The sequence below is a fragment of the Salmo salar genome, chromosome 01, assembly GCF_965601325.2.
Source record: "Salmo salar chromosome 01, fSalSal1, whole genome shotgun sequence".
In the NCBI taxonomy this organism is placed as follows: Eukaryota; Metazoa; Chordata; class Actinopteri; order Salmoniformes; family Salmonidae; genus Salmo; species Salmo salar.
In genome coordinates this window covers 124,425,953-124,437,421 of record NC_138291.1, presented here as the reverse complement: position 1 = coordinate 124,437,421, position 11,469 = coordinate 124,425,953, and positions in this window count along the sequence as shown.

Genomic DNA, 11,469 nt, shown 5'->3' with positions numbered 1-11,469 from the left:
CTGAGAGGAGATGTAATGTTCTTTAATATCTCTCTCTCTGAGAGGAGATGTAATGTTCTTTAATATCTCTCTGAGAGGAGATGTAATGTTCTTTAATATCTCTGAGAGGAGATGTAATGTTCTTTAATATCTCTCTCTCTGAGAGGAGATGTAATGTTCTTTAATATCTCTCTCTCTGAGAGGAGATGTAATGTTCTTTAATATCTCTCTGAGAGGAGATGTAATGTTCTTTAATATCTCGCTCTCTGAGAGTAGATGTAATGTTCTTTAATATCTCTCTGAGAGGAGATGTAATGTTCTTTAATATCTCTCTGAGAGGAGATGTAATGTTCTTTAATATCTCTCTGAGAGGAGATGTAATGTTCTTTAATATCTCTCTGAGAGGAGATGTAATGTTCTTTAATATCTCTCTGAGAGGAGATGTAATGTTCTTTAATATCTCTCTGTGAGGAGATGTAATGTTCTTTAATATCTCTCTCTCTCTGAGAGGAGATGTAATGTTCTTTAATATCTCTCTCTCTGAGAGGAGATGTAATGTTCTTTAATATCTCTCTCTCTGAGAGGAGATGTAATGTTCTTTAATATCTCTCTCTCTGAGAGGAGATGTAATGTTCTTTAATATCTCTCTCTGAGAGGAGATGTAATGTTCTTTAATATCTCTCTGAGAGGAGATGTAACGTTCTTTAAAATCTCTCTCTCTGAGAGGAGATGTAATGTTCTTTATTATTTCTCTGAGGAGATGTAATGTTCTTTAATGTCTCTCTGAGAGGAGATGTAATGTTCTTTAATATCTCTCTCTCTGAGAGGTGATGTAATGTTCTTTAATATCTCTCTGAGAGGAGATTTAATGTTCTTTAATATGTCTCTGAGAGGAGATGTAATGTTCTTTAATATCTCTCTCTGAGAGGAGATGTAATGTTCTTTAATATCTCTCTGAGAGGAGATGTAATGTTCTGTAATATCTCTCTGAGAGGAGATGTAATGTTCTTTAATATCTCTCTGAGAGGAGATGTAATGTTGTTTAATATCTCTCTGAGAGGAGATGTAATGTTGTTTAATATCTCTCTGAAAGGAGATGTAATGTTGTTTAATATCTCTCTGAGAGGAGATGTAATGTTCTTTAATATCTCTCTGAGAGAAGATGTAATGTTCTTTAATATCTCTCTGAGAGGAGATGTAATGTTCTTTAATATCTCTCTCTCTTAGAGGAGATGTAATGTTCTTTAATATCTCTCTCTCTGAGAGGAGATGTAATGTTCTTTATTATCTCTCCGAGAGGAGATGCAATGTTCTTTAATATCTCTCTCTCTGAGAGGAGATGTAATGTTCTTTAATATCTCTCTGAGAGGAGATGTAATGTTCTTTAATATCTCTCTGAGAGGAGATGTAATGTTCTTTAATATCTCTCTCTCTGATAGGAGATGTAATGTTCTTTAATATCTCTCTCTCTGAGAGGAGATGTAATGTTCTTTAATATCTCTCTGAGAGGAGATGTATTGTTCTTTAATATCTCTTTGAGAGGAGATGTAATGTTCTTTAATATCTCTGAGAGGAGATGTAATGTTCTTTAATATCTCTCTCTCTGAGAGGAGATGAAATGTTCTTTAATATCTCTCTCTCTCTGAGAGGAGATGTAATGTTCTTTAATATCTCTCTCTCTGAGAGGAGATGTAATGTTCTTTAATATCTCTCTGAGAGGAGATGTAATGTTCTTTAATATCTCTGAGAGGAGATGTAATGTTCTTTAATATCTCTCTCTCTGAGAGGAGATGTAATGTTCTTTAATATCTCTCTCTCTGAGAGGAGATGTAATGTTCTTTAATATCTCTCTGAGAGGAGATGTAATGTTCTTTAATATCTCGCTCTCTGAGAGTAGATGTAATGTTCTTTAATATCTCTCTCTGAGAGGAGATGTAATGTTCTTTAATATCTTGCTGAGAGGAGATGTAATGTTCTTTAATATCTCTCTGAGAGGAGATGTAATGTTCTTTAATATCTCTCTCTCTGAGAGGAGATGTAACGTTCTTTAATATCTCTCTGAGAGGAGATGTAATGTTCTTTAATATCTCTCTGAGAGGAGATGTAATGTTCTTTAATATCTCGCTGAGAGGAGATGTAATGTTCTTTAATATCTCTCTCTGAGAGGAGATGTAATGTTCTTTAATATCTCTCTCTCTGAGAGGAGATGTAATGTTCTTTAATATCTCTCTGAGAGGAGATGTAATGTTCTTTAATATCTCGCTCTCTGAGAGGAGATGTAATGTTCTTTAATATCTCTCTGAGAGGAGATGTAATGTTCTTTAATATCTCTCTGAGAGGAGATGTAATGTTCTTTAATATCTCTCTGAGAGGAGATGTAATGTTCTTTAATATCTCTCTGAGAGGAGATGTAATGTTCTTTAATATCTCTCTGAGAGGAGATGTAATGTTCTTTAATATCTCTCTGAGAGGAGATGTAATGTTCTTTAATATCTCTCTGTGAGGAGATGTAATGTTCTTTAATATCTCTCTCTCTCTGAGAGGAGATGTAATGTTCTTTAATATCTCTCTCTCTGAGAGGAGATGTAATGTTCTTTAATATCTCTCTCTCTGAGAGGAGATGTAATGTTCTTTAATATCTCTCTCTCTGAGAGGAGATGTAATGTTCTTTAATATCTCTCTGAGAGGAGATGTATTGTTCTTTAATATCTCTTTGAGAGGAGATGTAATGTTCTTTAATATCTCTGAGAGGAGATGTAATGTTCTTTAATATCTCTCTCTCTGAGAGGAGATGAAATGTTCTTTAATATCTCTCTCTCTCTGAGAGGAGATGTAATGTTCTTTAATATCTCTCTCTCTGAGAGGAGATGTAATGTTCTTTAATATCTCTCTGAGAGGAGATGTAATGTTCTTTAATATCTCTCTGAGAGGAGATGTATTGTTCTTTAATATCTCTCTGAGAGGAGATGTAATGTTCTTTAATATCTCTCTAAGAGGAGATGTAATGTTCTTTAATATCTCTCTGAGAGGAGATGTAATGTTCTTTAATATCTCTCTCTCTGAGAGGAGATGTAATGTTCTTTAATATCTCTCTGAGAGGAGATGTAATGTTCTTTAATATCTCTCTCTGAGAGGAGATGTAATGTTCTTTAATATCTCTCTCTCTGAGAGGATGTCACTGCTGTCTTCGTCTTCTGACAATATAGCGAAATCATCGTCTGAAAATGTAGACCAATACGCAGCGGATGTCGTGTTCATTTTTTAATTTAATTAATTGCTCACGTGAACACTATACAAAAAACCAATGACAATGCAACAGTTTTGCAGGCTATCCTAACGCAGTGCAAAAACAACCACCCACAACCCCAAAGAAAAAAACACACACCTATATAGGACTTCCAATCAAAGGCAACTCAACACACCTGCCTTCAATTGGAAGTCCCAATAAACAACAAACATTTAACAAACACAAACCACCTGCCACATCCTGACCAAGACTAACACAATTCCGCCCTCTGCTGGTCAGGACGTGACAGAGGAGATGTAATGTTCTTTATTAGCTCTAGGAGAGGAGATGTAATGTTCTTTAAAATCTCTCTCTCTGAGAGGAGATGTAATGTTCTTTATTATTTCTCTGAGGAGATGTAATGTTCTTTAATGTCTCTCTGAGAGGAGATGTAATGTTCTTTAATATCTCTCTCTCTCTGAGAGGAGATGTAATGTTCTTTATTATTTCTCTGAGGAGATGTAATGTTCTTTAATGTCTCTCTGAGAGGAGATGTAATGTTCTTTAATATCTCTCTCTCTGAGAGGTGATGTAATGTTCTTTAATATCTCTCTGAGAGGAGATTTAATGTTCTTTAATATGTCTCTGAGAGGAGATGTAATGTTCTTTAATATCTCTCTCTGAGAGGAGATGTAATGTTCTTTAATATCTCTCTGAGAGGAGATGTAATGTTCTGTAATATCTCTCTGAGAGGAGATGTAATGTTCTTTAATATCTCTCTGAGAGGAGATGTAATGTTGTTTAATATCTCTCTGAAAGGAGATGTAATGTTGTTTAATATCTCTCTGAGAGGAGATGTAATGTTCTTTAATATCTCTCTGAGAGAAGATGTAATGTTCTTTAATATCTCTCTGAGAGGAGATGTAATGTTCTTTAATATCTCTCTCTCTTAGAGGAGATGTAATGTTCTTTAATATCTCTCTCTCTGAGAGGAGATGTAATGTTCTTTATTATCTCTCCGAGAGGAGATGCAATGTTCTTTAATATCTCTCTCTCTGAGAGGAGATGTAATGTTCTTTAATATCTCTCTGAGAGGAGATGTAATGTTCTTTAATATCTCTCTGAGAGGAGATGTAATGTTCTTTAATATCTCTCTCTCTGATAGGAGATGTAATGTTCTTTAATATCTCTCTGAGAGGAGATGTAATGTTCTTTAATATCTCTCTCTGAGAGGAGATGTAACGTTCTTTAATATCTCTCTGAGAGGAGATGTAATGTTCTTTAATATCTCTCTGAGAGGAGATGTAATGTTCTTTAATATCTCGCTGAGAGGAGATGTAATGTTCTTTAATATCTCTCTCTGAAAGGAGATGTAATGTTCTTTAATATCTCTCTCTCTGAGAGGAGATGTAATGTTCTTTAATATCTCTCTGAGAGGAGATGTAATGTTCTTTAATATCTCGCTCTCTGAGAGTAGATGTAATGTTCTTTAATATCTCTCTGAGAGGAGATGTAATGTTCTTTAATATCTCTCTGAGAGGAGATGTAATGTTCTTTAATATCTCTCTGAGAGGAGATGTAATGTTCTTTAATATCTCTCTGAGAGGAGATGTAATGTTCTTTAATATCTCTCTGAGAGGAGATGTAATGTTCTTTAATATCTCTCTGTGAGGAGATGTAATGTTCTTTAATATCTCTCTCTCTCTGAGAGGAGATGTAATGTTCTTTAATATCTCTCTCTCTGAGAGGAGATGTAATGTTCTTTAATATCTCTCTCTCTGAGAGGAGATGTAATGTTCTTTAATATCTCTCTCTCTGAGAGGAGATGTAATGTTCTTTAATATCTCTCTGAGAGGAGATGTATTGTTCTTTAATATCTCTTTGAGAGGAGATGTAATGTTCTTTAATATCTCTGAGAGGAGATGTAATGTTCTTTAATATCTCTCTCTCTGAGAGGAGATGAAATGTTCTTTAATATCTCTCTCTCTCTGAGAGGAGATGTAATGTTCTTTAATATCTCTCTCTCTGAGAGGAGATGTAATGTTCTTTAATATCTCTCTGAGAGGAGATGTAATGTTCTTTAATATCTCTGAGAGGAGATGTAATGTTCTTTAATATCTCTCTCTCTGAGAGGAGATGTAATGTTCTTTAATATCTCTCTCTCTGAGAGGAGATGTAATGTTCTTTAATATCTCTCTGAGAGGAGATGTAATGTTCTTTAATATCTCGCTCTCTGAGAGTAGATGTAATGTTCTTTAATATCTCTCTGAGAGGAGATGTAATGTTCTTTAATATCTCTCTGAGAGGAGATGTAATGTTCTTTAATATCTCTCTGAGAGGAGATGTAATGTTCTTTAATATCTCTCTGAGAGGAGATGTAATGTTCTTTAATATCTCTCTGAGAGGAGATGTAATGTTCTTTAATATCTCTCTGTGAGGAGATGTAATGTTCTTTAATATCTCTCTCTCTCTGAGAGGAGATGTAATGTTCTTTAATATCTCTCTCTCTGAGAGGAGATGTAATGTTCTTTAATATCTCTCTCTCTGAGAGGAGATGTAATGTTCTTTAATATCTCTCTCTCTGAGAGGAGATGTAATGTTCTTTAATATCTCTCTGAGAGGAGATGTATTGTTCTTTAATATCTCTTTGAGAGGAGATGTAATGTTCTTTAATATCTCTGAGAGGAGATGTAATGTTCTTTAATATCTCTCTCTCTGAGAGGAGATGAAATGTTCTTTAATATCTCTCTCTCTCTGAGAGGAGATGTAATGTTCTTTAATATCTCTCTCTCTGAGAGGAGATGTAATGTTCTTTAATATCTCTATGAGAGGAGATGTAATGTTCTTTAATATCTCTCTGAGAGGAGATGTAATGTTCTTTAATATCTCTCTCTCTGAGAGGAGATGTAATGTTATTTAATATCTCTCTCTGAGAGGAGATGTAATGTTCTTTAATATCTCTCTGAGAGGAGATGTAATGTTCTGTAATATCTCTCTGAGAGGAGATGTAATGTTCTTTAATATCTCTCTGAGAGGAGATGTAATGTTGTTTAATATCTCTCTGAGAGGAGATGTAATGTTGTTTAATATCTCTCTGAAAGGAGATGTAATGTTGTTTAATATCTCTCTGAGAGGAGATGTAATGTTCTTTAATATCTCTCTGAGAGAAGATGTAATGTTCTTTAATATCTCTCTGAGAGGAGATGTAATGTTCTTTAATATCTCTCTCTCTTAGAGGAGATGTAATGTTCTTTAATATCTCTCTCTCTGAGAGGAGATGTAATGTTCTTTATTATCTCTCCGAGAGGAGATGCAATGTTCTTTAATATCTCTCTCTCTGAGAGGAGATGTAATGTTCTTTAATATCTCTCTGAGAGGAGATGTAATGTTCTTTAATATCTCTCTGAGAGGAGATGTAATGTTCTTTAATATCTCTCTCTCTGAGAGGAGATGTAATGTTCTTTAATATCTCTCTGAGAGGAGATGTAATGTTCTTTAATATCTCTCTCTGAGAGGAGATGTAACGTTCTTTAATATCTCTCTGAGAGGAGATGTAATGTTCTTTAATATCTCTCTGAGAGGAGATGTAATGTTCTTTAATATCTCGCTGAGAGGAGATGTAATGTTCTTTAATATCTCTCTCTGAGAGGAGATGTAATGTTCTTTAATATCTCTCTCTCTGAGAGGAGATGTAATGTTCTTTAATATCTCTCTGAGAGGAGATGTAATGTTCTTTAATATCTCTCTGAGAGGAGATGTAATGTTCTTTAATATCTCTCTGAGAGGAGATGTAATGTTCTTTAATATCTCTCTGAGAGGAGATGTAATGTTCTTTAATATCTCTCTGTGAGGAGATGTAATGTTCTTTAATATCTCTCTCTCTCTGAGAGGAGATGTAATGTTCTTTAATATCTCTCTCTCTGAGAGGAGATGTAATGTTCTTTAATATCTCTCTCTCTGAGAGGAGATGTAATGTTCTTTAATATCTCTCTCTCTGAGAGGAGATGTAATGTTCTTTAATATCTCTCTGAGAGGAGATGTATTGTTCTTTAATATCTCTTTGAGAGGAGATGTAATGTTCTTTAATATCTCTGAGAGGAGATGTAATGTTCTTTAATATCTCTCTCTCTGAGAGGAGATGAAATGTTCTTTAATATCTCTCTCTCTCTGAGAGGAGATGTAATGTTCTTTAATATCTCTCTCTCTGAGAGGAGATGTAATGTTCTTTAATATCTCTCTGAGAGGAGATGTAATGTTCTTTAATATCTCTCTGAGAGGAGATGTATTGTTCTTTAATATCTCTCTGAGAGGAGATGTAATGTTCTTTAATATCTCTCTAAGAGGAGATGTAATGTTCTTTAATATCTCTCTGAGAGGAGATGTAATGTTCTTTAATATCTCTCTCTCTGAGAGGAGATGTAATGTTCTTTAATATCTCTCTGAGAGGAGATGTAATGTTCTTTAATATCTCTCTCTGAGAGGAGATGTAATGTTCTTTAATATCTCTCTCTCTGAGAGGATGTCACTGCTGTCTTCGTCTTCTGACAATATAGCGAAATCATCGTCTGAAAATGTAGACCAATACGCAGCGGATGTCGTGTTCATTTTTTAATTTAATTAATTGCTCACGTGAACACTATACAAAAAACCAATGACAATGCAACAGTTTTGCAGGCTATCCTAACGCAGTGCAAAAACAACCACCCACAACCCCAAAGAAAAAAACACACACCTATATAGGACTTCCAATCAAAGGCAACTCAACACACCTGCCTTCAATTGGAAGTCCCAATAAACAACAAACATTTAACAAACACAAACCACCTGCCACATCCTGACCAAGACTAACACAATTCCGCCCTCTGCTGGTCAGGACGTGACAGAGGAGATGTAATGTTCTTTATTAGCTCTAGGAGAGGAGATGTAATGTTCTTTAAAATCTCTCTCTCTGAGAGGAGATGTAATGTTCTTTATTATTTCTCTGAGGAGATGTAATGTTCTTTAATGTCTCTCTGAGAGGAGATGTAATGTTCTTTAATATCTCTCTCTCTCTGAGAGGAGATGTAATGTTCTTTATTATTTCTCTGAGGAGATGTAATGTTCTTTAATGTCTCTCTGAGAGGAGATGTAATGTTCTTTAATATCTCTCTCTCTGAGAGGTGATGTAATGTTCTTTAATATCTCTCTGAGAGGAGATTTAATGTTCTTTAATATGTCTCTGAGAGGAGATGTAATGTTCTTTAATATCTCTCTCTGAGAGGAGATGTAATGTTCTTTAATATCTCTCTGAGAGGAGATGTAATGTTCTGTAATATCTCTCTGAGAGGAGATGTAATGTTCTTTAATATCTCTCTGAGAGGAGATGTAATGTTGTTTAATATCTCTCTGAAAGGAGATGTAATGTTGTTTAATATCTCTCTGAGAGGAGATGTAATGTTCTTTAATATCTCTCTGAGAGAAGATGTAATGTTCTTTAATATCTCTCTGAGAGGAGATGTAATGTTCTTTAATATCTCTCTCTCTTAGAGGAGATGTAATGTTCTTTAATATCTCTCTCTCTGAGAGGAGATGTAATGTTCTTTATTATCTCTCCGAGAGGAGATGCAATGTTCTTTAATATCTCTCTCTCTGAGAGGAGATGTAATGTTCTTTAATATCTCTCTGAGAGGAGATGTAATGTTCTTTAATATCTCTCTGAGAGGAGATGTAATGTTCTTTAATATCTCTCTCTCTGATAGGAGATGTAATGTTCTTTAATATCTCTCTGAGAGGAGATGTAATGTTCTTTAATATCTCTCTCTGAGAGGAGATGTAACGTTCTTTAATATCTCTCTGAGAGGAGATGTAATGTTCTTTAATATCTCTCTGAGAGGAGATGTAATGTTCTTTAATATCTCGCTGAGAGGAGATGTAATGTTCTTTAATATCTCTCTCTGAAAGGAGATGTAATGTTCTTTAATATCTCTCTCTCTGAGAGGAGATGTAATGTTCTTTAATATCTCTCTGAGAGGAGATGTAATGTTCTTTAATATCTCGCTCTCTGAGAGTAGATGTAATGTTCTTTAATATCTCTCTGAGAGGAGATGTAATGTTCTTTAATATCTCTCTGAGAGGAGATGTAATGTTCTTTAATATCTCTCTGAGAGGAGATGTAATGTTCTTTAATATCTCTCTGAGAGGAGATGTAATGTTCTTTAATATCTCTCTGAGAGGAGATGTAATGTTCTTTAATATCTCTCTGTGAGGAGATGTAATGTTCTTTAATATCTCTCTCTCTCTGAGAGGAGATGTAATGTTCTTTAATATCTCTCTCTCTGAGAGGAGATGTAATGTTCTTTAATATCTCTCTCTCTGAGAGGAGATGTAATGTTCTTTAATATCTCTCTCTCTGAGAGGAGATGTAATGTTCTTTAATATCTCTCTGAGAGGAGATGTATTGTTCTTTAATATCTCTTTGAGAGGAGATGTAATGTTCTTTAATATCTCTGAGAGGAGATGTAATGTTCTTTAATATCTCTCTCTCTGAGAGGAGATGAAATGTTCTTTAATATCTCTCTCTCTCTGAGAGGAGATGTAATGTTCTTTAATATCTCTCTCTCTGAGAGGAGATGTAATGTTCTTTAATATCTCTCTGAGAGGAGATGTAATGTTCTTTAATATCTCTGAGAGGAGATGTAATGTTCTTTAATATCTCTCTCTCTGAGAGGAGATGTAATGTTCTTTAATATCTCTCTCTCTGAGAGGAGATGTAATGTTCTTTAATATCTCTCTGAGAGGAGATGTAATGTTCTTTAATATCTCGCTCTCTGAGAGTAGATGTAATGTTCTTTAATATCTCTCTGAGAGGAGATGTAATGTTCTTTAATATCTCTCTGAGAGGAGATGTAATGTTCTTTAATATCTCTCTGAGAGGAGATGTAATGTTCTTTAATATCTCTCTGAGAGGAGATGTAATGTTCTTTAATATCTCTCTGAGAGGAGATGTAATGTTCTTTAATATCTCTCTGTGAGGAGATGTAATGTTCTTTAATATCTCTCTCTCTCTGAGAGGAGATGTAATGTTCTTTAATATCTCTCTCTCTGAGAGGAGATGTAATGTTCTTTAATATCTCTCTCTCTGAGAGGAGATGTAATGTTCTTTAATATCTCTCTCTCTGAGAGGAGATGTAATGTTCTTTAATATCTCTCTGAGAGGAGATGTATTGTTCTTTAATATCTCTTTGAGAGGAGATGTAATGTTCTTTAATATCTCTGAGAGGAGATGTAATGTTCTTTAATATCTCTCTCTGAGAGGAGATGTAATGTTCTTTAATATCTCTCTGAGAGGAGATGTAATGTTCTGTAATATCTCTCTGAGAGGAGATGTAATGTTCTTTAATATCTCTCTGAGAGGAGATGTAATGTTGTTTAATATCTCTCTGAGAGGAGATGTAATGTTGTTTAATATCTCTCTGAAAGGAGATGTAATGTTGTTTAATATCTCTCTGAGAGGAGATGTAATGTTCTTTAATATCTCTCTGAGAGAAGATGTAATGTTCTTTAATATCTCTCTGAGAGGAGATGTAATGTTCTTTAATATCTCTCTCTCTTAGAGGAGATGTAATGTTCTTTAATATCTCTCTCTCTGAGAGGAGATGTAATGTTCTTTATTATCTCTCCGAGAGGAGATGCAATGTTCTTTAATATCTCTCTCTCTGAGAGGAGATGTAATGTTCTTTAATATCTCTCTGAGAGGAGATGTAATGTTCTTTAATATCTCTCTGAGAGGAGATGTAATGTTCTTTAATATCTCTCTCTCTGATAGGAGATGTAATGTTCTTTAATATCTCTCTGAGAGGAGATGTAATGTTCTTTAATATCTCTCTCTGAGAGGAGATGTAACGTTCTTTAATATCTCTCTGAGAGGAGATGTAATGTTCTTTAATATCTCTCTGAGAGGAGATGTAATGTTCTTTAATATCTCGCTGAGAGGAGATGTAATGTTCTTTAATATCTCTCTCTGAGAGGAGATGTAATGTTCTTTAATATCTCTCTCTCTGAGAGGAGATGTAATGTTCTTTAATATCTCTCTGAGAGGAGATGTAATGTTCTTTAATATCTCGCTCTCTGAGAGGAGATGTAATGTTCTTTAATATCTCTCTGAGAGGAGATGTAATGTTCTTTAATATCTCTCTGAGAGGAGATGTAATGTTCTTTAATATCTCTCTGAGAGGAGATGTAATGTTCTTTAATATCTCTCTGAGAGGAGATGTAATGTTCTTTAA